Genomic DNA, 27,789 nt, shown 5'->3' with positions numbered 1-27,789 from the left:
TTCCAATGCTGTAGCTCTGCCTATGGCGTCAGCCAAGTTCTTAGGAAATTCTGCACGCGCCTTTCTTAACACATCAGCTGGCAGTCCTCTTACAAATGCGTCTAATGCCCTTCTGTCTCATCGCTATCCATCTGATGTTAGGTATTTGCATAAATCTTTCATATCTATCCACAAAATTCTCATCATTTAATATTGTTCGTGACAGTATCTGCAGCCTGCAGCTCTTTTGCCTCTTATATTGCTTATACCAGACTAATGATTTCGACAGACTTTTGAGTGTTCTTTAGGTCCTCAGGGTGCATGCAAGTTTTTGCGTCTCTAGTCAAACGCATCTTGGTAATCTGTAACAATTTTTCGTATATCCAAAACAGCATCTTTGCAGCTGTTAACAGGTTATCTGTAAAAGCTAGTATATCCTCCCCTGCCTCACTTAAAAAGAATTAACAAAACCAGAGGCAGTAAAATCTAGGGCAGGAGCATCTAAACTGGACAAGGCCCCGTCCTCTCTTACAGCACTCATCGACTGCTTATGTAGTTCTGTACTATCCGCTTTCAATTGACGTACCTGACCCAATAAACATTCATTCGCTTCCTGAGTGGTAATATACCATATTTTTTACTTATACATTATGAAGCCTTTATCTAATACAAGAAAACAACAGGAGAAACAAAATAGGAACAGCAAAAATACTGACCGTAACACTTTCGAAACATTACTCAGTCCTTAAACCTAATCATAAGCCAAGCACACTCAGGACACTGCCTGGCATAACGTCCATACCTGCAACATGAAGAGCATGTCATTGGGACCCATTTCAAAAAGGCTGCACTATGACCTAACAGATTACACAGCGTGCATCTCAATGGACACATACCGTCATAGTCTACCCTCACGTGCACCTTTAAGTGGCACACATCTATGTCATCATACAGCCAACGAATTTGATCCTAAAACCCACCCTCTAGTCCAGGTGACCGTCAGCTATAATTTCCGGAGGAATAAACACGAAAAAAGATTTACCGCACTCACCCCACTGCGTTGATGATGCTTTAGACTGTGGCTGTCGACGTCGGCCCAAATCCTTTGGGCATTCAGACGTTAGCTGCAATGGGGTCAAGATAGCTGGAGTGTTAATTTATCCCTTTGCAGGTTACGATGAGAGCACAGATTGGTTGGCGGGGCAGAAGGTACGTGCTGTCAGGTGGATAGCCTTGTTATTGACGAGAAGCATTACAGCATTTGAAGCAATGCCTCGCTGTGGTCAGCAATCGGTGGTGCAGCTTGCCCCAGACGGTGGTGTATTTTAAACTCAGCATGCAGCCTCAGAAGTTAGCCAGTGCGCAAAGTCTCCACATCTGCGAGGCCGCAGTGCTGGTGAAGTTATGTTGTCAGCACCTGGACGAATGTTGTGACGCACTTGGCCCAGGCAGGAGGCCAACAAGCGTCAGCGAACTCCAAGCAAGTCGGTCACACCACATGGCAAAGATTTGCGATTCAGTGCAAGATGCACACGACCATACAGAAGTGAAGCAAGGACCTCAGCATAGGATGCCGCGACAGTGGCCTGCACACGTAAGCCTGCAGCAACAGAGGCCCAGGTGCGAACTAGGATTGTTGATATTTTTAAAAATATCGGGTATCTGATGTATCGATATTTCAAAATAACATTATCGGTTCCCCATGTATCGAAAAGATAATTGACATATCGACGGAAGAAATATCAACGTTGTTGTTGTCTTCAGTCCTGAGACTGGTTTGATGCAGCTCTCCATGCTACTCTATCCTGTGCAAGCTTCTTCGTCTCCCAGTACCTACTGCAACCTACATCCTTCTGAATCTGTTTAGTGTAGTCATCTCTTGGTCTCCCTCTACGATTTTTACCCTCCATGCTGCCCTCCAATACTAAATTGGTGATCCCTTGATGCCTCAGAACATGTTCTACCAACCGGTCCCTTCTTCTTGTCAAGTTGTGCCACGAACTCCTCTTCTCCCCAATACTGTTCAGTACCTCCTCATTAGTTATGTGACCTACCCATCTAATCTTCAGCACTCTTTTGTAGCACCACATTTCAAAAGCTTCTATTCTCTTCTTGTCCAAACTATTTATCGTCGATGTTTCACTTCCATACATGGCTACACTCCATACAAATACTTTCAGAAACGACTTCCTGACACTTAAATCTACACTCCATGTTAACAATTTTCTCTTCTTCAGATACGCTCTCCTTGCCATTGCCAGTCTACATTTTATATCCTCTCTATTTCTACCATAATCAGTTATTCTGCTCCCCAAATAGCAAAACTCCTTTACTACTTTAAGTGTCTCATTTCCCAATCTAATTCCCTCAGCATCACACGACTTAATTCGACTACATTCCATTATCCTCGTTTTGCTTTTGTTGATGTTCATCTTATATCCTCCTTTCAAGACACTGTCCATTCCGTTCAACTGCTCTTCCAAGTCCTCTGCTGTCTCTGACAGAATTACAATGTCATCTTCGAACCTTAAAGTTTTTATTTCTTCTCCATGGATTTTAATACCTACTCCGAATTTTTCTTTTGTTTCCTTCACTGCTTGCTCAGTATATAGATTGAGTAGCATCAGCGATAGGCTAGAGCCCTGTCTCACTCTGTTCTCAATCACTGCTTCCCTTTTGTGCTTCTTGACTCTTATAACTGCCATCTGGTTTCTGTACAAATTGTAAATAGCCTTTTGCTCCCTTCGTTTTACCCCTGCCACCCTCAGAATTTGAAAGAGAGTATTCCAGTCAACATTGCCAAAAGCTTTCTCTAAGTCTACAAATGCTCGGAACATAGGTTTGCCTTTTCTTAATTTGGCTTCTAAAATAAGTCTTAGGGTCAGATTGCCTCATGTGTTCCCATATTTCTACGGAATCCAAACTGATCTTCCCCAAGGTCGGATTCAACCAGTTTTTCCATTCGTCTGTAAAGAATTCGCGTTAGTATCTTGCAGCCGTGACTTATTAAACTGATAGTTCGGTAATTTTCACATCTGTCAGCGCCTGCTTTCTTTGGGATTGGAATAATTATGTTCTTCTTGAAGTCTGAGGGTATTTCGCCTGTCTCATACATTTTGCTCAGCAGATGGTAGAGTTTTATCAGGACTGGCTCTCCCAAGGCTTTCAGTAGGTCTAATGGAATGTTGTCTACTCCCAGGGCCTTGTTTCGATTTAGGTCTTTCAGTGCTCTGTCAAACTCTTCACGCAGTATCGCATCTCCCATTTCATCTTCATCTACATCTTCTTCCATTTCCATAATATTGTCCTCAAGTACATCGCCCTTGTATAGACCCTCTATATACTCCTTCCACCTTTCTGCTTTCCCTTCTTTGCTAAGAACTGGGTTTCCATCTGAGCTCTTGAATTTCATACAAGTGGCTCTCTTTTCTCCAAAGGTCTCTTTAATTTTCCTGTAGGCAGTATCTATCTTACCCCTAGTGAGATAAGCCTCTACATCCTTACATTTGTCCTCTAGCCATCCCTGCTTAGCCATTTTGCACTTCCTGTCGATATCATTTTTAGACGTTTGTACTCCTTTTTGCCTGCTTCATTTACTGCATTTTTATATTTTCTCCTTTCATCAGTTAAATTCAATATTTCTTCTGTTACCCAAGGGTTTCTACTAGCCTTCGTCTTTTTACCTATTTGATCCTCTGCTGCCTTCACTATTTCATCCCTCAAAGCTACCCATTCTTCTTCTACTGTATTTCTTTCCCCCATTCCTGTCAATTGTTCCCTTTTCTCTCCATGACACTCTGTACAACCTCTGGTTTAGTCAGTTTATCCAGGTCCCATCTCCTTAAATTTCCACCTTTTTGCAGTTTCTTCAGTTTTAATCTACAGTTCATAACCAAGAGATTGTGGTCAGAGTCCACATCTGCCCCTAGAAATGTCTTACAATATAAAATCTGGTTCCTAAATCTCCGTCTTACCATTATATAATCTATCTGATACCTTTTGGTACCTCCAGGATTCTTCCATGTATACAACCTTCTTTTATGATTCTTGAACCAAGTGTTAGCTATGATTAAGTTATGCTCTGTGCAAAATTCTACTAGACTGCTTCCTCTTTCATTCCTCTCCCCCAATCCATATTCACCTACAATGTTTCCTTCTCTCTCTTTTCCTATTCTTGAATTCCAGTCACCCATGACTATTAAATTTTCGTCTCCCTTTACTACCTGAATAATTTCTTTTATCTCATCATACATTTAATCAATTTCTTCATCATCTGCAGAGTTAGTTGGCATATAAACTTGTACTACTGTAGTAGGCATGGGCTTCGTGTCTATCTTGGCCACAAAAATGCGTTCACTATGCTGTTGGTAGTAGCTTACCCGCGCTCCTATTTTTTTATTCATTATTGTGGTTCATGGTGTGGGTTCCTATAGTCATGTCCTAGTTCATGAACCACGGGTAACGTATGAGTGGCCAAGTAAGAGGTCCCGACAGTCGGGATACCAGTTACTTTGGAATAAGGCTGTGCATCTCGGACATATTCTGAGTTGTGGTCACCTTTGTACTCATACGGCAAAGACTATCAAATCCACCGGTTAGTTCCTCAACCGTTAGGGGTAAAACTCAATGGAACTAGGGGCAAGTAAGGCTAGCAACCTGCTTCCCTGGTACTTTAAATATGATGCTGGCAACAATCAGAGCAAAATGCCTCGGACCTTTGGAGGTGACGGAGTCCCACCTCTAACTGACAAACCAGGGACTCCTAAGATACGACTCGGCAAACAAATGGTAATGAGATGGGGAGCTATTAATATCAATGGGGGCTACTCTGGGAAGAAGGTAGAGCTGGCAGAGGCTGCAAGTAAGATGGGGCTGGATGTTTTAGCTGTTAGTGACATTCGGGTAATGGGTGAGAAAGAAGAGGAAGTGGGAGAATACAAGGTCTACCTGTCAGGAGTCAAAGCAGGAATAGCACAATGGGGTGTAGGGCTTTACATCAGGAAAGAAATGGAACCCAGCGTAGTTGCAATAAGGTATGTAAACGAACGACTGATGTGGATAGATTTCACAGTGTCTAGCAAGAAAATTAGGATTGTGTCAGTATATTCGCATTGTGAAGAGACAGATCAAGATAAGATGGATAGTTTTTATGATGCACTCAGTGATGTAGTTGTTACACTAAAGGACAAGGACAGTGTTCTGCTCATGGGTGATTTTAATGCCAGGATTGGAAATCGAACAGAAGGGTATGAAAAGGTTATGGGTAAATTTGGAGAGGATATGGAGGCCAACAGGAACGAGAAACAACTCTTGGATTTCTGTGCCAGTATGGGCTTATTAATCACAAACTCCTTTTTTAAACATAAGAACATTCACCGGTATACTTGGGAAGGCAGGGGAACCAGATCTGTCATTGACTATATAATAACAGATCAGGAATTCAGGAAGGCTGTGAGGGGCACACGTGTATTCAGGGGATTCTTTGATGACACTGATCATTATTTAATCTGCAGCGAAATTGGTATTGTGAGGCCGAAAGTGCAGGAGGTCAGGTCCATATGTAGGAGGATAAGAGTGGAGAAACTTCAGGGTAAGGAAATCAGGCACAAGTACATAACAATGATCTCAGAAAGGTACCAGTTAGTTGAATGTAGTCAATTACAGTCATTGGAAAAGGAATGGACAAGGTACAGGGACACAGTACTAGAAGTGGATAAAGAATGTCTTGGAACAGTAGTGTGTAAAGGTAGGATGAAGCAAACAGCTTGGTGGAATGACACAGTCAAGGCAGCCTGTAAAAGGAAAAAGAAGGCGTATCAAAAATGGCTACATACTAGAACTCAGGTAGACAGAGAAAGTTATGTTGAAGAAAGAAACAAAGCCAAACAGATAATTGCAACATCCAAGAAGAAATCTTGGGAAGACTTTGGAAACAGGTTGGAGACTTTGGGTCAAGCTGCTGGAAAACCATTCTGGAGTGTAATTAGCAGTCTTCGAAAGGGAGGTAAGAAGGAAATGACAAATATTTTGGACAGGTCAGGGAAACTGCTTGTGAATCCTGTGGATTCCTTGGGCAGATGGAGGGAATATTTTGAAGAGTTGCTCAATGTAGGTGAAAATACGATCAGTAATGTTTCAGATTTCGATGTAAAATGGGATTGGAATGAGGATGGAAATAGGATCACATTTGAGGAAGTGGTGAAAATGGTCAATAGATTGCAGTGCAATAAAGCAGCTGGGGTGGATGAAATTAAGTCGGAACTCATCAAATACAGTGGAATGTCAGGTCTTAAATGGCTACACAGGATAATTGAAATGGCCTGCGAGTCGGGACAGGTTCCATCAGACTGGACAAAGCAGTAATCACACCAATCTTTAAACATGGAAACAGAAAAGATTGTAACAACTACAGAGGTATCTCTTTAATCAGCGTTGTGGGTAAAATCTTCTCAGATTTTGTTGAAAGGAAAGTGCGAGTATTAGTTGAGGACTAATTGGATGAAAATCAGTGTAGGTTTAGGCCCCTTAGAGGTTGTCAGGACCAGATCTTTAGCTTACGGCAAATAATGGAGAAGTGTTGTGAATGGAACAGGGAATTGTATCTATGCTTTATAGATCTAGAAAAGGCATATGACCGGGTTCCTAGGATGAAGTTATTGTCTGTACTACGAGATTATGAAATAGGAGGCAAACTTTTGCAAGCAATTCAAGGTCTTTACATGGATAGTCAGGCAGCAGTTAGAGTTGACGGTAAATTGAGTTCATGGTTCAGAGTAGTTTCAGGGGTAAGACAAGGCTGCAACCTGTCTCCACTGTTGTTCATATTATATATGGATCATATGTTGAAAACAATAGACTGGCTGAGTGAGATTAAGATGTGTGAACACAAAATAAGCAGTCTTGCATATGCGGATGACTTAGTTGTGATGGCAGATTCGATTGAAAGTTTGCAAAGTAATATTTCAGAGCTAGATCAGAAATGTAAGGACTATGGTATGAAGATTAGCATCTCCAAAACGAAAGTAATGTCAGTTGGAAAGGGATATAAACAGATTGAGTGCCAAATAGGAGGAACAAAGTTAGAACAGGTGGACGGTTTCAAGTACTTAGGATGCATATTCTCACAGGATGGCAACATAGTGAAAGAACTGGAAGCGAGGTGTAGCAAAGCTAATGCAGTGAGTGCTCAGCTACGATCTACTCTCTTCTGCAAGAAGGAAGTCAGTATCAACACTAAGTTATCTGTGCACCGTTCAATCTTTCGACCAACTATGTTGTATGGGAGCGAAAGCTGGGTGGATTCAGGATACCTTATCAATAAGGTTGAGGTAACGGATATGAAAGTAGCTAGGATGATTGCAGGTACTAGTAGATGGGAACAATGGCAGGAGGGTGTCCACAATGAGGAAATCAAAGAAAAATTGGGAGTGAACTCTATAGATGTAGCAGTCAGGGCGAACAGGTTTAGATGGTGGGGTCATGTTACACGCATTGGAGAAGCAAGGTTACCCAAGAGACTCATGGGTTCAGCAGTAGAGGGTAGGAGGAGTCGGGGCAGACTAAGGAGAAGGTACCTGGATTCGGTTAAGAATGATTTTGAAGTAATAGGCTTAACATCAGAAGAGGCACCAATGTTAGCACGGAATAGGGGATCATGGAGGAATTTTATAAGGAGGACTATGCTACAGACTGAACGCTGAAAGGCATAATCAGCCTTAAATGATGACGATGAATGATGATGATTATTAAACCCAGTCCTGCATTACCCCTATTTGATTTTGTATTTATAACCCTGTATTCACCTGACCAAAAGTCTTGTTCCTCCTGCCACCGAACTTCACTAATTCCCACCATATCTAACTTCAACCTATCCATTTCCCTTTTTAAATTTTCTAACCTACCTGTCCGATTAAGGGATCTGACATTTCGCGCTCCGATCCGTAGGACGGCAGTTTTCTTTCTCCTGATAACGACATCCTCTTGAGTAGTCCCCGCCCGGAGATCCGAATGGGGGACTATTTTACCTCCGGAATATTTTACCCAAGAGGACGCCATCATCATTTAACCATACAGTAAAGCTGCATCCCCTCGGGAAAAATTACGGCAGTAGTTTCCCCTTGCTTTCAGCCGTTCGCAGTACTAGTACAGCAAGGCCGTTTTGGTTAATGTTTAAAGGCCAGATCAGTCAATCATCCAGACTGTTGCCTCTTCAACTACTGAAAAGGCTGCTGCCCCTCTTCAGGAACCACACGTTTGTCTGGCCTCTCAACAGATACCCCTCCGTTGTGGTTGCACCTACGGTACGGCCATCTGCATCGCTGAGGCACGCAAGCCTCCCCACCAACTGCAAGGTCCATGGTTTATGGGGATAGGAATATAAACGTACCGGCCTATAAAAAAAGTCGGCTGCGCACTGCCGGTTTTAGAGCTCTAAATTTCAATATTGATTTATTGTTAGATATTCTGTACCCCAACAAGCTAGTAGTCTGCCTATCCCCATTAGATAAGAATTGAAAGGAAACCGATGCACGTTCACGCTTGGCGATAATCACTTTGCTAACAGTGGTAACTACATGTAAGTGGCACAATAAGAGGTGTCTGATGGGTCCGTCGTTCGGTTTCGTCACATATCGCACTTGTCCAGAACACTTCATGTCGAATTCCCTGTTTTTTTCATTTCTGCCAACGCCAGTGACATAGCAGTTGTAGTGTCTAAATTGTGTGGTGAAGCTAAACGTTTCAGATCCTGTCGGTAACGCCGAGCACCGATTACGTCATTTCCCCACACGCGTCTCCGCCCACCGTAAAGATCAATCTTGTCATTCAGATTTTTGTTCATGATTTTCAGCAACTTTTATTGAAGAACGCCGATGTGAAGAAATAGCACGCTATTTTCGTTAAAAATTGTTTTTAAACATAGCTGGTGTGCTACTTCTTCACACCGAAAGTCTTGTTATACCATTCACACCGTCACCCCCAGTACAGTCGGACTTCTTCTTTTGTGCCACTACACTTGCTTTACACATTCAGAGAGAAAAATCGGACATGATGAAAGTTCAACAAGTAGTAAGGCTCCTTCACACAGTGAAAGTAAAATTATGTTCGAGTGCAATTTCAAAAGAATAACTTCAAATATTTACTGAAAATTGTTAAAAAATATAATGTAAAATAAAAATATCAACACTCGAGATTGTCATTTCAATATCGATAAATAGGGTAAAAGAATATCTCCAATATGTATCGATATGTTCTGGAGAAACTCGATATTTTATTAACAGCCCTATTGCGAACCATTGACCCCGTTTAGGCGCCTTGAAGTCGGTAGCAGTCAGACAGCATATGCCTCTCCTCCACCCCACCCCACCCCCCCTCGGCATCTGGAAGTTACCAGTTCAGCTCCCGACAGCATCAGAACTAGGTGCATCCTGTAGCCGCGTATCTAGTGCAGGCGGCGTCTAGTAGCAGTAAGTGGGATGAGTCACATCAGGATGACGAGGGTTCAAATTTTCGAATGTGTGTGAATTCCTAAGGGACCAAGTTGCTGAAGTCATCGGTCCCTAGACTTATACACTACTTTAACTTAAACTACCTTATGTTAAGAACAACACACACACCCATGCCCGAATGTGTGTGTGAAATCTTGTGGGACTTAACTACTGAGGTCATCAGTCCCTAAGCTTACACACTACGTAACCTAAATTATCCTAAGGACAAACACACACACCCATGCCCGAGGGAGGACTCGAACCTCCGGCGGGAGGACGACGAGGGTGCGCTTATGCTGCCACCCCGTTGCTCACTGCTCTCTCGCATGGCCCCACGATGATGAAACAAACCTACTAAGTCTTTCTGGCCCACTTACCCTGTACAATCACTGTTCACCCTGCTGCTCACTATGTTCCTTGCCAGGCGAGGATGTCAGGGATACGTTCTTGTCACTCCTCGCTTGCTGGAAACTGAGTTCAACATGGTGTCCATCTCGATGCGACTACGAAACTCAATAGCAGTCAACAAATGAAGAAGTTTGGAGACGCCATATTGGTTTTGTCGTAATTCATTGTGTTCATATTACAAGTTGCGTGATGTGACAGTATGCCGTTTCAAGACAATGGCGCACTGAAGATTTATCACAAACACGTCACTCATCGTACGATTTATTATAACTACATGACGCTTAATGATATCTGAAGATGAATGATGTTATTATTGAGAGCTATACGTGATCATCAAGTTCTTAAGATTAGAGACGTACACATAGAGAAATGAAGCAAGTAGGTTCTCATCCTGCCGTATATTAATTTCTTTTCCATTTTTCGTGTTCGTAACAGATTCTGCGACTTTCTCATTAATGTACTACATAATACCGCTAGGCGTTCACACGAGTTCCCTGTTGCCAACAAGCTGACGTCAAAATAAAATTAAATAAAATTCTGTTACTTTCTTCTGTATATTTATGTAAATACTTCGTCTACTTTATAGAATTAGTTTTCGTTTAATGTTTGTACAAAGATACTTTTTCGTTTATTCCAGCAATCTGCAATGTTAGGAAAAACTGGAAAAGTCGTCGACAACCGTCCAAAGACAAGCTGAAGAAGTGTCCTATATACCTTTCAGGCGATGCTGCTCACACAGGTCGAGTACAGTGGCCGTATTGCGAGGCTATGTTGTTCCTACGAGAAAGTTTTGAACCTACAACAACTATTGGGAATTTGACTCCGGTGGTACCCAGTGATAACACTAAACAAATCAGCTAGTATAATTCTGATTCCGGTAAAATTCACAGCCATCCGACAGAATCATCACCTTCTCCACTGTCATCTGATCGCCCCGAGACACCACCTATCTCGACTGTGGCTTTACGTTTAGGCTATTGGAAGAGATCTTGACTTATAGAGCAAATTGGAATTCAGTTAATAGAAATTGAAAAGGAGAAGCTGGCGTGTGTACAAAGAAACAAAGCCACAAAAAGGTTGAAGATGTTGCTTTCTTTATGTCTCTTCTCTCTCACGCGATTTGAGGAGAAACGACATTCAGAATAGATGTACAGAAGCTTGTTATGAAATGCGTATATAGATCATTAGTTTGGAATAACAGAAAAAATGATGCAGCTACCCGACAGTGTACAGATATTTATCCTTTGACATCTGCATTAAAAATTTGCAGTCACCACAGATTCAATTATTTGTACTAGAAACAGCGCTTAGCCACCAGTATTATACAGATCTTGGTGTAAACACTTCACGCCCAGGTACATATACAATAACTGGAAGTAGGGAGTAGAGTGGCCAAAATGGAACTGAGGCATGTTTCGTGAATGTCACAGATCCACTTTAGAGCTGTGCTTAAAAAACAGAGAAAAGTAAGTTTTTTAACATTTTAATTCACTTCTGAAATGTATTTAGAACTGGCTAATTTTTATTGTTATTTGTTTCTATTATGGTAGTTCTTAACACTCTGTAATTCAAAATCATCTCACAGAAAAAATTAAGTAGAGTCTATCATTAATAATTAACTGTAATATTTTTTTAAGTTAGTGCCACTGTTTCACGTTACTTACCACTGTTACTATGAGGATATAAGGACAAAAATGTAGACATGACAGATGTACAAAAGTAGTTACAAATAAAATGTGACGAAGTATAACCTCAGAGTGAGTGACAGTCGTTCCTTCACAGAAACTGCATTTACAGTGTTATCTGGATCTTAATCCGTTTAGTTATTCCTGTTTCTGTAATATTTAAAATATGTTCGAAAGTTAGTTACGAAATTTGTAACTATCTGAAAAAGCGCTCTGGATACTTTTTGAGTTTTTAGAGGAAATGGTGAAAGTATGCATAGTGTGGATTCGTAGGCTGCACTCCATACTTCTTCTTCTTTCTCCTCGTCAACAACCACATTTTTGAGGCGAAAGAATCACTGTCACAGTCGTCAAACGATGCAGAGAACGTGCTTTAATATACTATTATGACATGTCCGAAAGAACAGACACCATTGATGACCTGCAGCCGTCTAGAACGAAATTAGAACTATATTAATACCTTGAGCTGCTGACGGGCGTTGATATATATCAACGGCGACAGGTGAAAGTGTGTGCCCTGACCGGGATCTCCTGCTTACATGGCAGACGCTCTATCCATCTCGGCACGGCACGGACATGGCCTGGTCATGTGTGACTGGACCTTAAAGCATGTTAGAATTATATTAATACCTTCATCTGCTAACGGGCGTTGGTATATATCAACGGGGACAGGTGAAAATGTGTGCCCCGACCGGGACTCGAACCCAGATCTCCTGCTTACATGGCAGACGCTCTATCCATCTTAGCCACCGAGGGCACGGAGGATAGTGCGACTGCAGGGACTATCTCGCGCACGCCTCCCATGAGGCCCCCATTCTCACCTTGTATGTCAAATGGTTCAAATGACTCTGAGCACTATGGGACTTATCTGAAGTCATCAGTCCCCTAGAACTTAGAACTACTTAAACCTAACTAACCTAAGGACATCACACACATCCATGCCCGAGGCAGGATTCGAATCTGCGACCGTAGCGGTCGCGCGGTTCCAGACTGAAGTGCATAGAACCGCTCGGTCACACTGGCCGGCCCCTTGTATGTCCACACATTACATTCGTAGTGTTCCACACCACCACACTCATTACTCGTGGAAGACATGTCCGAAAGAACAGACACCATATTCATGTAAGTACATAGTTCTGGCAAAACCGACCATGACCTTCTTCTTCTGTGGGGATGCACACATTTTCCCCAATCTCTTACGGGACTTGGTAAGACTGTCTTCCACGAGTAATGAGTGTGTTGGGGTGGACACTACGAATGTAGTGTGTGGACATACAAGGTGAGAATGTGGGTCTCGGGGAATGCGTGCGCGAGATAGTCCCTGCAGTCGCACTATCCTCCATGCCCTCGGTGGCTAAGATGGATAGAGCGTCTGCCATGTAAGCAGAAGATCCGGGTTCGAGTCCCGGTCGGGGCACACATTTTCACCTGTCCCCGTTGATATATACCACCGCCCGTTAGCAGATGAAGGTATTAATATAATTCTAACATGCTTTAAGGTTCAGCCACACATGCCCAGGCCATGTCCGTGCCGAGACATTCCGAGTATCGGTCGTTGTCCGGACGGCGAAATTTACCATTAAGATAAATGCAGAGGTCCATACATGATAATGCCGTGCTCGAGGAACATCAATGATCGGATAACGTGCCGGTTAGAATTTTTCTCTCTAATTTTTCACGTGATGGACAACGCAACGGTGGAATTGTTTTATAGGCTGTGCAACTGCGCAAGACCGTTTTGTGAACAAAAAATGGACGTGGAAAGATAAATAGAAGTTCATAATTTATCTTTTTTACTAAAAGAATAAAATACTATTCTTAAAACCTGTTATTGGCTTACCTTCTGTTTACTTCTTTTTCCCGGGATGTGTCGTTTTTCCTCAATTTTGGTTCTAGTTTAAGTCGACAGGAGATGTGCAGCGTCATCTTAAAATATTCATAAAATCTTGTCTCCTCATCCATGAGAGGGTGAAATAATGCTAGAAATTCTCCCTGCAATAGACCACCAATTCCAAGTAATTAAAAGGAACAACAGGCTGACAAACCTCGGTTAGCTTGGTGGCTAGAGGAACGGGCCGGAGCACGGACATCACTCGCCAAAGAAACTGGTACACCTGTGTAATATAGTGTAGCGCCACCGCGAGCACGCAGAAGTGCCGCAACATGACGTGGCATTGACTCGACTTATGTCTGAAGTAGTGCTGGAGGTAACTGACACCATGAATCCTGCAGGGCCGTCCATAAATCCGTAAGAGTACGAGGGGGTGGATATCTCTTCTGAACAGCACGCTGCAGAGCATCCCAGATATGCTGAACAATGTTCGTGACTGGGGAGTTTGGTAGCCAACGGAAGTGTTTAAACTCAGAAGAGTGTCCCTGGAGTCACTTTGTAGCAATCCTGGACGTGTGAGGTGTCCCATTGTTCTGCTGAAATTGCGCAAGTCCGTCGGAATGCACTGTGGACATGAATGGATGCAGGATATCAGACAGGATGCTGTCAGAGTCATATCTAGACGTATCAGGGGTCCCATATCACTCCAACTGCACCCGCCCCGCACCATTACAGAGCCTCCACCAGCTTGTTCAATCCCCTGCTGACATGCAGGGTCCATGGATTTATGAGGTTGTTCCATACCCGTAAACGTTCATCCGCTCGATACAATTTGAAACGAGACGCGTCCGTCCAGGCAACGTGTTTCCAGTCATCAACAGTCCAATGATGGTTCTGACGGGTCCAGGCGAGGCGTAGAGCTTTGTGTCGTGCAGTATCCAGGGTACACGAGTCGGCCTTCGGTTCCGAAAGCCCATATCGATGATGTTTCGTTATATGGTTTCCACGTTGACACTTGTTGATGGCCCAGTATTCAAATCTGAAGCAATTTGTGGAAGGGTTGCACTTCTGTGACGCTGAACGATTCTCTTCAGTCGTCGTTGGTCCCGTTCTTGCAGGATCTTTATCCGGTCGCAACAATGTCGGAGATTTGATGTTCTACCGGATTCCTGATATTCACGGTACACTCGTGAAATGGTTGTACGGCAAAATGTCCACTTAATCGCTACGTCGGAGATGCTGTGTCCCATCGCTCGTGCGCCGACTATACACCACGTTCAGACTCACTTAAATCTTGATAACCTGCATTGTAACAGCAGTAACCGATCTATCAACTGCGTCAGACACTTGATGTCTTGTATGGGCGTTGACGACCGGAGCACCGTATTCTGCCCGTTTACTTATCTCTGTATTTGAACAGGCATGCCTATACCAGTTTCTTTGGCGCTTCAGTGTATAATCCCATACAGTATAAACAAAGGGGTTATTCATTTCCTATTTCCAAAGTGTTGATCAAAATTATTGATAGTGGGAAAAGTTATTAAAAGCTAAATACATCATAGTGATTGCCACTCATAACAATAAGCATTGGCCTATACTTCTATTAATGTGTTGATGTACTTTGTACTTATAAAACCTCACTGTACTCACCCTGATCTCTAATGAAACTGGACCATGCGGTATGCTTTCTGTGATTCGAGAGTATTGTTGATTTCTCTGACATCAATGGTTCGAGCTCTTTCACTTTCCGTCCTGAGGAGGCTGAGTTCATAATGTCTGTCTTGGGTCATATAATTCCACAGACATTTCTTTGTATGTCTGAACTTCGAAAACGAGCTTTCAGCCGAAATAACACTAATAGCAATAGTTAAAAACAAGCAAAATCTGGAATGCTAGCACCTACGGTTGAAGTCCATGTTACTAATAGTTTTGTTAAGTCAAATACAGAGGTCGGTGAGGCTATTTGTTTTTTCAGAGCTTTTTGGAAACCTATTACCTAGTCTGGGAAATCATTGGGTATATCCTCCTAATATTCGTTTTGAAGAATTACTGCTGGATTATGAATCTCTTCGTCGCAAGCAGAAATTAGAAATGTTGCGAACATAATTTTGAAGAAATGGTTAACATTATGCATTCCCTCAAATATATTTTTTGACTGGGTAACAATAATGTCCCCAGATCCCTTGCAAACAGTGGTTATGAAATACGTATTTTGATCCACTGGCAGCTCGTCCTGACACAATTCATCAAAATCTTTTTTCAGTTATGGAATTCATTTAATTACAAATTGTGGTGAAACTCCTCATTCCTTCGCCAAACATGTAGCTGCTAACACTGCATCTTCAGAACTGCCTCGATAGCAAGCTGCATTCTGAACAAAAGAACAAACTTCAAGCTCTACCTTTTCCAATTGCATAATTTGAGATTCTAAATTAATACAATCGAGAATCTTTGATTTCAGGACTATGTGGAAAATGAATTCAAATTTCTGTAATTGGTTTTTCAAAACAACAGCTTGTTCTCTTTTCTTAGATACCCATATTATTTTTGACATAGCTTTAGGTACATCGACATAATTAAGCTTATCCATTACGGATATTTTAGAACCTGTTACTGTTAATTGAATGTAAATAAGTTACATAAATCTGCTACCAGTCACTTTTTTGAATAATTATGTTTTGTTCCGTGAAATGATTATGTAACCTCCAAAAACCATCTGAAGATTAACCTGAGAAGGTTCTAAAACCGGTTCATGGAATAAAACATAATTATTCAAAAAAGTGAGTGGTTGCAGTTTTATGTAACTTATATACATCCACATAAGCATAAGAAGGGATTTAATAGATTGGTATTTCGAATATCAACGAGATGGACGAAGCTTTTTAAAGCACGGGATGATACAAAAAGTCCCTATATTTCAAAACTGTGAGTGAAGAAAAGATACAACACTCCTAACGTGTTGTAAAATGACCTGACTTCTTGAATTCCGCATGCATTTTTCGCTAAGTACCGGTACTAGATTTATGTTATGCAGTGCACACTGCACATATTTTGCAGTTCTTTGTTGAATTTTCGTTGTACCATCTTTGTGTATGTCTGACATATCGACACAACCGTCATAACACTGATAACGGCATTTAGTTAACAAGAGACCGTTTTCGTCTAATGTACTTAGTATTTCCTTTTGTATTCCTCATGCACTTTGATCTTTTATTTCACGAAAACCTAAAAAGTTTTCATTTATCTTCATGTCACAAGGATCTCCAATGACACTATACGCGACTATAACATATCTGAAATAATTAATCTCTTTTTGCATTGTCTTGTGTTATATCTGTAATAATAGGAAAGAATAATTTCTTTTTCAGTTATACAGGATAGGACATTTACTATTTGAATTGCAGGTTAAGATACTTACGCATATATTTTGCTTTATTTATTAGATCGCGTAATACCGGATCGTATTCTGAGAAAAGTTTGGTAACTGTTAAAAAGTTTCCACCCTCCGATTTTTCAACTTTCTCCCTACGTCTCCAAAAAGGAATATAATTGTATGCCAGTGTGACAGTCACATTCTTAGTACGCTCAAGGGCCTATTTCCATATGTTCTCCCCCTTCTTTAGTTCTGAATACGTACCAGCGCCAACTGTGTATTCCCTACACCACAAATACAAAACAACGCTTGCGTTCGAATGTGCATAACTAGTTTCGTGTCGCACTACACTTTTGGATATCCACCTCCAATCTCGATCATCTTCCCTCCAAGCTGACGACAATTTTTGTACTCCAAAGAGCCAACATGGGGAACAGTCAACAGAATTATTTGAAGATGAATAACACAAACATTCTCCCCAAAGTCATTGTCCTGTCAATGTGAACTTTTCGTAATATTTAGTGGAGAACTACCGTTTCCCATCTTAGCGTCTTTGGGGAATGGATCCGCTGGCTGATAGGGTGTCTGTCTAACAAAGAACTTTTTAGTGTCATCATCTACATCTACGTGATAATTCGCACGATCATTTCAGTAGTCTGCGATATTGATAGGCGTAATTATATTTATTTTTTAAAATCTTCTTTTGCTTTCACAAATGAAGCATTTTCTGGAAAAAGGCTCACAGGACAAAATGGTTATTTGAGATAGGACAGTTTATATTTACTTTTAATGTATTTGTATAACAACCTGATTGTAACATAAATGAATATCTTTAATAGGATTTATACTACTATTAAGTAAATCTCTCCACAATAGTAATATTTTTGATAAACATTTATAGGCTCTTTTCCCATAAATTAGCTTGCACGGGATAGAGTAGCATGGAGAGCTGCATCAAACCAGTCTCAGGACTGAAGACCACAACAACAATAGTGTCAGTAGGTTATAATGAGCAAACATTTCTTTCATCAAATGTTATTTTAACACTCAGAACACATTAAAACATAACAGTAATATTATTCTTAATAATACCTGAGATAAGGAAATCTTCAGAAAAGTACATATTCTACAATTGTTGTAAGATTGTTGTCGTTCCCTACCCTTAACTACTATTTCCTGTTGTACAACTATGACAGGTATCTTCGTAATGTAAACACAGTGCTAACTGCCGATACTCCAAGTAAGCCAAGCTGCACATAAGAACTCGCTACATTAAGCTGAACAAGAAGTACTGCGCGCGCTCGCATCAAGAAAACGGTGTTCTGACCTCTAACGTTGAGATAATGAAATAAAACTTTGGAAGAATATTCTAAATAGGCCACTGATTAATTTTAAACAGTTTCCCGAAAAAGGGCACATAGGCCTACGGACCCTTCTTGCGGAAAATGTCTCAATTGCTGTTCTCGCTTTTCACCTCAGAAATTAACTTACTTGTGACACTGCAAACTTCTGAAGCCGTTGAGCTAGCACAACCTCCAGGAAGAGGGGAAAATACTTATTTTCACTCATTAGTTTGTCTATTTTTCTAATTCTAGTTTCTTCTTTCTTTTTTGTGCACCATTTAGATGTTCGTACTTAACTTTAAAAGGTTTCATTTTTCTCTAAAAGTACACAAATAACACAAAAAAATGTTTAACTATTCAAGTCAAATTTGAAAAATGCCACACTACTTAACGATATACCTACTATTAACTGAAGTATTATTAACTTCGTCGTTAAAACAACACAATATCTTATTGGATAATAGACATTGTTGTCAAATAAATATGTGACAAAAGTTAATTGTTTCGTAAAAATGTGTACAATACAATCTCAGGTACACCACAAACCAAGAAAGATGATTTTCTACCTAAATGTGATATTTTTGTTTACATTTTCATTGTTGTTATTGTTTTTCAATAGCTAACAAGCACCACTCTTTTGCGACAACCGAAGAGCATGCTGCAAACCAAATGTTACGAGAGACTGCAAGGACAAACATCGTTCACACACACTTACAGCTGTGCTAAACTGAACTCAACGTCGACCGGTTCTACGAAAGCGTTTTGATTCGACCATTTCTGTGCAGACTGGTATTTATATTATACCTATTTCTGTATACATATTTGAGTATATTTAATATTTATATTTAGTTTTAATCTTAATAATAATAAGAATAACATTTTATTCGCTTTTCTGCGGCGCCTAAAGTAGCAGGTCTGCCCGCGTTGCAGGCCCTAGAGCTACCCCCGGCTGCTAGTGATGAGAACAGCCGCAGGGTAATTACTCCAGGCGATGTGCCGGCAGCGAGCCTGCAGGATTAATGTAACAACGCTTTCGGCATGCAGTGATGTGCGGTGTGCCAGCAGCGAAAAAGAGGTACCAGCAGTGAGGCTGCAGCAAAAACGTATCCCGATGGCTGTCGTGTAGTACCTCTCGGAGTGCGCCCCCTCAGCTGAGTGGTCAACACGTCTTACTGCCATACAGCGGGCCCGTGTTCGATTCCCGACCGGCTCGGAGATTTCCACCGCTCATGGACCGGGTGTTATGTTGTCCTCATCATCATTCCATCCTCATCGACAGGCAAATCCTTAATGTGACGCCAACTGAAAAAACTTGCAACTTGTCAGGCGGAAGTTCCCAGGTAGGGACTCCCGGCCATCAAGGTCATACGATCATTTCGTTTCATTTCACCTCTCGGAGCTGGCCCCAGACGGCGACAAATCCTGCATAGCTAAACGGGTGGTATTTCTGACAGCTCTGCTCATTCCTGTTACGGCAGGACATCATACTTCCTTACGTAGGCACAGACGTGTGGCAATTCAGGTCATCACAGCGACAGTCTGGTCCCCGCATTTTGCTGTGTCGACTATATTCCAGCCCTGGCAGCCTATGGAAGCTGGACATGAGATTACAAGCCCCCCTCTGGTGCCAAGGTGGACCTTTCCGTCATGTCAGCTCGGCCTCTCTATAGCTTCTTGCGTCAGAACGCAGTGACAGCTTTCCTTTGGCTTGGCCATGGGTTACAAACACCAAGATAAAAGACGGTAGAGCAACATTATATTCGGTAGCCTCACATTTCTGAGCGCTATGGGACTTAACATCTCAGGTCATCAGTCCCCTAGAACTTAGAACTACTTAAACCTAACTAACCTAAGGACGTCACACACATCCATACCCGAGGCAGGATTCGAACCTGCGACCGTAGCGGTCTCGCGGTTCCAGACTGAAGTGCCTAGAACCGCTCGGTCACACCGGCCGGCTTAATATGGCAGATGGCACGATAACTTACAACAAAGGAAACAAATGGTTCAAATGGCTCTAAGTACTATGGGACTTAAATCTGAGGTCATCAGTCCCCTAGACTTAGAACTACTTAAACGTAACAACCTAAGGACATCACACACGCCAATGCCTGAGGCAGGATTCGAACCTGCGATTTTAGCAGCAACGCGATTCTGGACTGAGGCGCCTAGAACCGCTCGGCCACAGCGGCCGGCAGGAAACAAATATAGTATCAAATCAAAAGTATGCAGACACCTATTAGTGTACATTAATATGGGATGTGTCCACTCTCCGCCCTTATGACAATTTGAAATCTGCTGAGGACAATTTCATTGAGGTGTCTAAATGTCTATGGAGGAATAGCGGCCCATTCTGCCTCAAGAAACGAAACTAGAGAAGGCAGTGATTTTGGAAGCTGGAGCCTAACTCATCACAAAGATGCTCCATTGGGTTCAGGTCGCGACTCTTGACAGACCAGTCCATTTCAGGAATGTTATTGCCCACAGACCTTTGCCTCATGATGCTGCTGTAGGACGAGTTGGGTATCTTTAGAAGGGATGAAATGTTCCTGACAGATTAGTTACTCGGGTGACATCCAATGACTAGTCTGTGAGGTCTCCTGACCTACCAATTTTGCCGTTACTGCCTCTCGGCTGAAAACAAGGTGCTACCGCCTCATCATACTTGCGGATCCGCCTCTCGTGACATATGGTGGTCAAGTACACATTGCATAGGGGTGTTCGGATACTAAGTCGCATAAAACCATAGGATGTGTAAAGAAGGAGAAACGCCTACAGATTATGGTGATTCAGTACAAATAATGACGGTAGAAGAAAAGTAAGGCAAAAGATACCGGCAAGTCTGTTTACAGAATATCTGCGAAGTAAGACAGCTCTCTGTAACTGGAGCAACGCTATAATAATTCCACTTCACAAGAGTGGAGACAGCCAAGATACACGCTAGGCAAAACGAAACTGGCCTGAAAAATATAACACTGACGCGGAACCGACGCTTGTCAATAAACAAGAGAAATAGATAATGCTGGAAACCGTGATTTCGATTCACGAATCGATTATTAGGTGGCTTGCGGAGTATGATGTAGATGTAGGTGTAGATGGATATTAATATGGGTTTCATCTCTGTGATGGCTTGAACTCTGCTGGAGACAATTTCAGTGAAGTGTCTGATCGTCTGTTGAGGAACTGCAGCTCATTCCTCCTCAAGAGACAAATCCAGAATAGGTAATGATTTTGGACTCTTGAGTTCTGGAGCGAGAGCAACGTTCTGATTCATCCTAAATGAGATTCGTTGGGTTCAATTCAGCACTCTGGGCGCTCCAGTCCACTTCAGAAATGATGTTATCAGCAAACCAATGCCTCACAGAAGCTGCATTATGCTTGAGTTCACTTCCATGCTGATATAACCAGTCATCGTCTTCAAACCGTTCTTCTACTGTGCACTGTACACAATGCTGCAAAAAGTGTAAGAATTTTCCATATGTAGCATTTTCTCAAGTGCAATAAGGCGACCACACCCTAACCACGAAAAACAGTCCTATTATGTAACACCGCCCAGTCCATACTTGACTGTTGACCCCACACATAATGGCAGGTAACGTTATCGAGGCATTCGCCAAACCTAAACCCTCCATCGGATTGCCAGAATGTATAGCTTGATTCATCACTCGAGATCAGTCATCCATTGTCCTGTAGCATTCCTCTTTACACCACCTCATGAGCCGCTTAACACTGACTACGAGGAGCTGATCAGCCATTGTACCCATTGTGCTAGCTGGACTGCTGGTAGCACTTTGGAACTCACGAGTGATTCCTTCCATTGGTTTTGCGTGACTTTTTACAACCACCACCCACCGCAATGCTTGATCGTCCCTGTCCATCAATAAATGGGATCTGCCTGGTATTCGTTTAGTTGTGGTTGTTCCTTGGCATTTTCATTTCAAAGTCACATTACCAACAGTCGACTTGGACAGCTTTAGAAGGGTTGAAAATATCCCTCAGAGATTTGTTACTCACGTGACATTGAATCAATAGTCCACATTCAACGTCACAGAGAACTTCTGATCGCCCCTTCTACTGTTATTGTTTATTTACTGTCAACACAATTTTTACTGGATAGTATGATTCAGTATCCAGAATATGCAACCCCATGCTCCAGATTATGCGATGCAGAAATTCTTTAAGTTCATCCCAGCAAGACACACATCAAGTCGAAGCAACCATTTCTCCTATACACGAACGACAGTCTTACAGCAAGACGCGCATAGAAAAAAAATTGGCAAGAAAGTGATGACAACCATATCAGTGAAATATTAAAATTCTGTGTGTTCACCATACAAAGTGGAATTACCTGACATCTAGTGGTCAATTCTGCATTACATCTGGGTTTCTTGATACTTTTGATCAGAGAGTATACATCTTTATTCAGCAGTTAGAGCTCATTCACGTTAAATAGTCTATTACAACTATGTTATTGTCGTTCGCAATCACATAGCTGTTACCTTGGTAGTTTTGTCATACACTGAAGTTGTGGTTTGATGTTATGTAATTACACATATTCATTTCGTTAAAAGTCCCATCAAAAGCTTGCATTATGCCGGCCGCTGTGACCGAGCGGTTCTAGGCGCTTCAGTCTGCAACCGCGCGACCGCTACAGTCGCAGGTTAGAATCCCGCCTCGGGCATCGATGTGTGTGATGTCCTTAGGTTAGTTAGGTTTACGTAGTTCTACGTTCTAGGGGACTGATGACCTCAGATGATAAGTCCCATAGTGCTCAGAGCCATTTGAACCATCTTGCATTATATTCATCTCCCTATGGTAATAGTCGTCTACAAAGAACTGCTACAATATCCCAGGCAGCTCATGTGTTACAGACATTTTAATGTCAGGTAATTCCACTTTGTATGGTGAAGACACAGAATTTTAATATTTCATTGATATGGTTGTCATCACTTTCTTGCCAATTTTTTCCTATGCGCGTCTTGCTGTAAGACTGTCGTTCGTGCATAGGAGAAATGGTTCTTTCGACTTGATGTGTGTCTGGCTGGGATGAACTTGAAGAATTTCTGCATCGCATGATCTGGAGCATGGTGTTGCATATTCTGGATACTTAATCATACTATCCAGTACATACACCAGTGTGTGAAAGCATTGGAAGGGGCGACATCTAGCCGCTTTCTAAATTTAAGAGGCGCAACGGAAAGCGTCATCATGATCGTGTGCTTAGAAGTGCCACCGTCTTGGATGATAGGGTATATTTCGAGAAAACGTGCATGATTGTACCATATAGAGTTAAATTGGCTGACACGAAAATGGCTCTACTAATGGATGAGCTGCGTGGGTACTGCAACAGATGTGTTTAGATGACTATTACCTTCTGGACTTGGATACAATGCAAATTTTGCTGGGATTTTTAACAAAATGGAGATGTGTGGTAACATAACATCAGACCACAACTTCTGTGTACAACAAGACTACCAAGGAGACGTCAGTGTGATTACGAACAACAATAGTACAGAATAGACTGTTTAATGCAAATAAGTTCTAATTGTACAATTAAGATATATATCAAATTTATTCGTCAAGTCACAAGTTTACACTACATAGCAATGTAACTTGGCATTATCATCAAAAAATGGTTAACGATTTGTTGTCGATGGTAAAATGAGCACTGTAAGATAAGTGATAAAGCTAATTGATACTGTCTTATTGATTTCATAAAGTGCCTTGATACACATATACGAGAATTTTTTACGTATTCCTTGGCTAAAGAACATGATATTAGCAGACTAAATGGTATTTTTGACCCTACGGAAGACTGCCTGAGTGTATTATACACCAAGAAACAATATTTATAATGTCAGTCGCTTCTACGTGCTGTAAGGTATCAGGTAGCTTACAGAACAGTTTCTGTATTGTGTTTAGGAATGTTCTGTAATTTGTTTGCTGGATCATTAAGAATACATGAAATTTGACTGGTGTGCAAGTAAACTTTCCAGACAGTGCAAACTGCAGAAAGACCAGCAGTTATGTTCTGGCCGTCTTTAGTTTTAGTTATTTACTTGTAAACTATGTGGAGATTGTTAACAAAGTCTCCAACAAAGACGAGATAATTATTAGACATAAGTGTTATACTGAAGCTGGAGAAACACACTTACCTCAGTCCAAGACATTGTTCTCCATAAGTCAAAAATTAAACTCGATGTTATGAAAACTACACCAAACAAACATAGAGAAAGAGTTGTTTTTTGTACTAGAATACTTGTTTTCTTATTCATTATCCTTTTAAAAATCCTAAAAGAATCTTATTTTTGTGTGTCTTAAGAGCTGTGATATTGAAAAGTAATCGAAATGTGGTAGCTGCGTTAATTTGAAAAGTAGTCATAAATACATAGCTGAAAATATAGCAACCTTCATTTCTTTCCAAAATGAAAATAAGTTTGAGAAGTTTGTTTTCCAATCAGAACTTAGACTACGTATTAAATGTTGATGATAAATTGACTGTCCAATCTATAATTCGATCCAAGCTACATGTAGTTTACACTACAAAGCAATGTAACTTGGCATTATCATCAAAAAATGGTTAATGCTTTGTTGTCGATGGTAAAATGAGCACTGTAAGATAGGGGGATGAGCACCGGTATGAGCCTTTAAAGCTAAACAACAGCCACTTACCAATTTATAAATTGTAAATTCACTGGGTACATAGACGAAACTAAAAGAACAAATGCAGTAGAGCACGGGATCCAGAGATCGACGAAAAGAGCAAGGTTGGCAGAGCAAGAATGTCAGATAACAAATACACTTGTTACAACTTTGGGAGTCAGACATGGAACTAACAGAGCAAGATGGCCACTCTGGACTATAAAGATCGAAATATTATTGGGTTATCAACTGTCTGGCTTTCCCCAGAAATGTTCCGTGTTTCTGCGCCCTTTTTATGTATTGTCAGCACTTTTATTTTTAGAAAATGTCTGGCATATTGGTAATGAAGCTTCATTTCATAATCTAGTGTATTTCTAGGTAGCATAATTGGAATGAATTATAAGCTGCACACAGTTGCTTATATATTTTCATGAATTTCGCTGCGATTGGTGTAATTGTTTGGAGAAACGTTGCATTCATAGTTGATGCATACGATATCTCAATTCGAGGTACTATAGCTCGTCTATCTTTATCTCTATATTTCCATTCTCTGAAACAAAAGCTTGTTTATTAATCATTTAAAGATGGAGTTTTCGTTTGTTATCGTGTTTAGAATTGGTGACTTTAGTGAATTACTGTCGTTGTATGCGATTGAATCCTACGAATTAGAAGTATGTCATCATCTGAGACAAATATTAGTGACTGCAAAAAATGGAAGTGAAAGTCCTCAGACAAGTAAATGATAGTGTTGAATACTATAGAAGACTTTCAAAGAATTATTTTCTTCTCATACTGAGATTAGAGAATGTTTATTACCCCAGTGTGTAAAATGCAAACAATTTATTGATTCTACAATAAATTATCAGGCTTTTTAAAAAACTGTCCTGCATTTTTTGAAACACTGTCCTACTGTTGACAATTGCGAGTTGGTAACCCCAAGCTACAAGAATAAGACAGTGGCTCTGGGGGTACAGAGATTAAACTACAAGAACAAAGATAGTAACTCTAGGGACAGAGCCGAAACTACAAGAACATGGCGACTCTGGGATAGACAGCTCGAACTACAAGCAAAAACATTGTGGCTCTGGAGTACAGGTATCGAGCTAAATGAAAAAAAGCTCTGGGATACAGAGCTCAAACTACAGCAACAAAGATGGAGCCTTTGGTGTTCAGAGACCAAACTATGAGAACACATAGGGTGGATCTGGGATACACAGATCGAACTACAGGAACAGAGGTGGCATCCCTGGGGTAATAGATGGAACTATGAGAACAAGATGGTGGCTCAGGGGTAAAGAGCTAGAGGTATGAGAACAAAGACTGAAGCTCTGGTTTACTGAGATAGAACTACAAGAACAAATGGCAGTTCTGGGGTACAGAATCAGACTATGAGAATAAGATGGCGTCTCTGGGGCAAAGAGATTGTGGCACAGGGATGCATAGATCGAACTATGGGAACAAGATGGCGGCTCCGAGATACAGAGATCAACCTATGAGAACAAAATGTCAGCTTTGGGATACAGAAATCAAACTGCAGGAACAAAGATAGCGGCTCTGAGGTACAGCAATTGAACTATTAAAGCGAGATGGTGGCTCTGGGATGCAGAGATAGAGTTACCAGAAGAAAGGCGGCAGGTCTGGTGTACAGAGATCAAGTAATGAAAACAAAATCGTGGCTCTGGGGTACAGAGATCCAACTACTAGAACAATATGTCGGCCCTGGGGTACATACCCATTGGTTGTTTCATTTTTATGGTGATAAAATATTTGGCTTTGATTGAGTTTGTCCATCAGTTCATTCACATATGTTGTGAATGAAAGCAACTGCCTAGTAAGCAGAAGTTGGTGGGTTCGAGTCTCGGTCCGGCACATATTCTCATTCGTCGCCGATGATGCCGCACAAAATCCTGATGCAGCTGACATAACTAATCCCCACCCTTTCCGTTCCCTTCTCCTCCCTCATCCTTCAATTAAATCTCATAGATCACCGATTCTTCGGTTGCGCCCGCTCATCATTTCAGCATGAGCAAGCCCTCCGATGTCTGGCCGTTTACTTTCACAGTATGCGATCGCGCCCCATGTTCCCAGAATATGCATAGACTGGAATTGGAGTACGTTTTTTTTTTTGTTTTTTTTGGTAGTGGGTGTTGGTGCTATTGTGCCACTTTGCTGTAAGCTCCCCCTCTGTAATTTAAACTAGCCACTCATCAGGTCTTTGTATGTTTTTTATGTATCTTCATGCTACCCGAGTATTACCGTGATGTAATTTTTTTAGGCTCCACTGACCATTTTGGTATTTGGATCCCTACGTCCGGCTGATTTTGATTCATTGACGTACCGCCAATTAGGGGTTAATCAGTTTGGTCTGACAACGGGCTATTTTGCTCAGATGACTTAGTTATGAGCGTACACTTCGCTCCGTTTTCCACGTTTTCAATAGTTCTTTAAATATTTTCATATTAGCAGATATTTTAGGGTGTGTTACTCTTTCATGATTCATTGTTATGCAGATATCACCTGAGGCTGTCGTTTACAGCGCCACGAAATCTGCTGCGATCTGATAATAAAGGGATTAAATACAGGTGAAGCGGCTTCTTACTCCCCAAGAAGCTTCTCACACAGCTGTTCTTGAGCTTGTCTAAATTTTGTGTGTCAGTGAGCGTTCGTCTTCGTTTGAATCTGATATGTATCTCTCTCTGATTTTATACTAGTTTCCTAATACTGTTGCGGATATGATGGGTCCTTACCCTTGTTCGCTGTCTCCCATGGAATCAACTTTCTTGGCACATGGCTTGTGATACGCCTGAATTTGTACAAAATATTCTCCACATTCTCGTGCGCACAGCTGAAAGTTTGTTTTTGAGTGCTCTTATCATTTTACTATAGCATTGGTTAATCAGAAATATCTTTCTACCAATCCTAAATATTCGTTCCACATCAGCGATTAATAATGCTACAACAGCCCTATGGTCACTGGTACCCATCTCTAAGTTGAGTGAATCGAAAATTTGGGGCGTGTTTGTTGTCTACTTTTCCTACCGCA

This window comes from Schistocerca piceifrons, chromosome X, assembly GCF_021461385.2.
Source record: "Schistocerca piceifrons isolate TAMUIC-IGC-003096 chromosome X, iqSchPice1.1, whole genome shotgun sequence".
Lineage (NCBI taxonomy): Eukaryota > Metazoa > Arthropoda > Insecta > Orthoptera > Acrididae > Schistocerca > Schistocerca piceifrons.
This window is presented reverse-complemented; position numbering follows the sequence as displayed.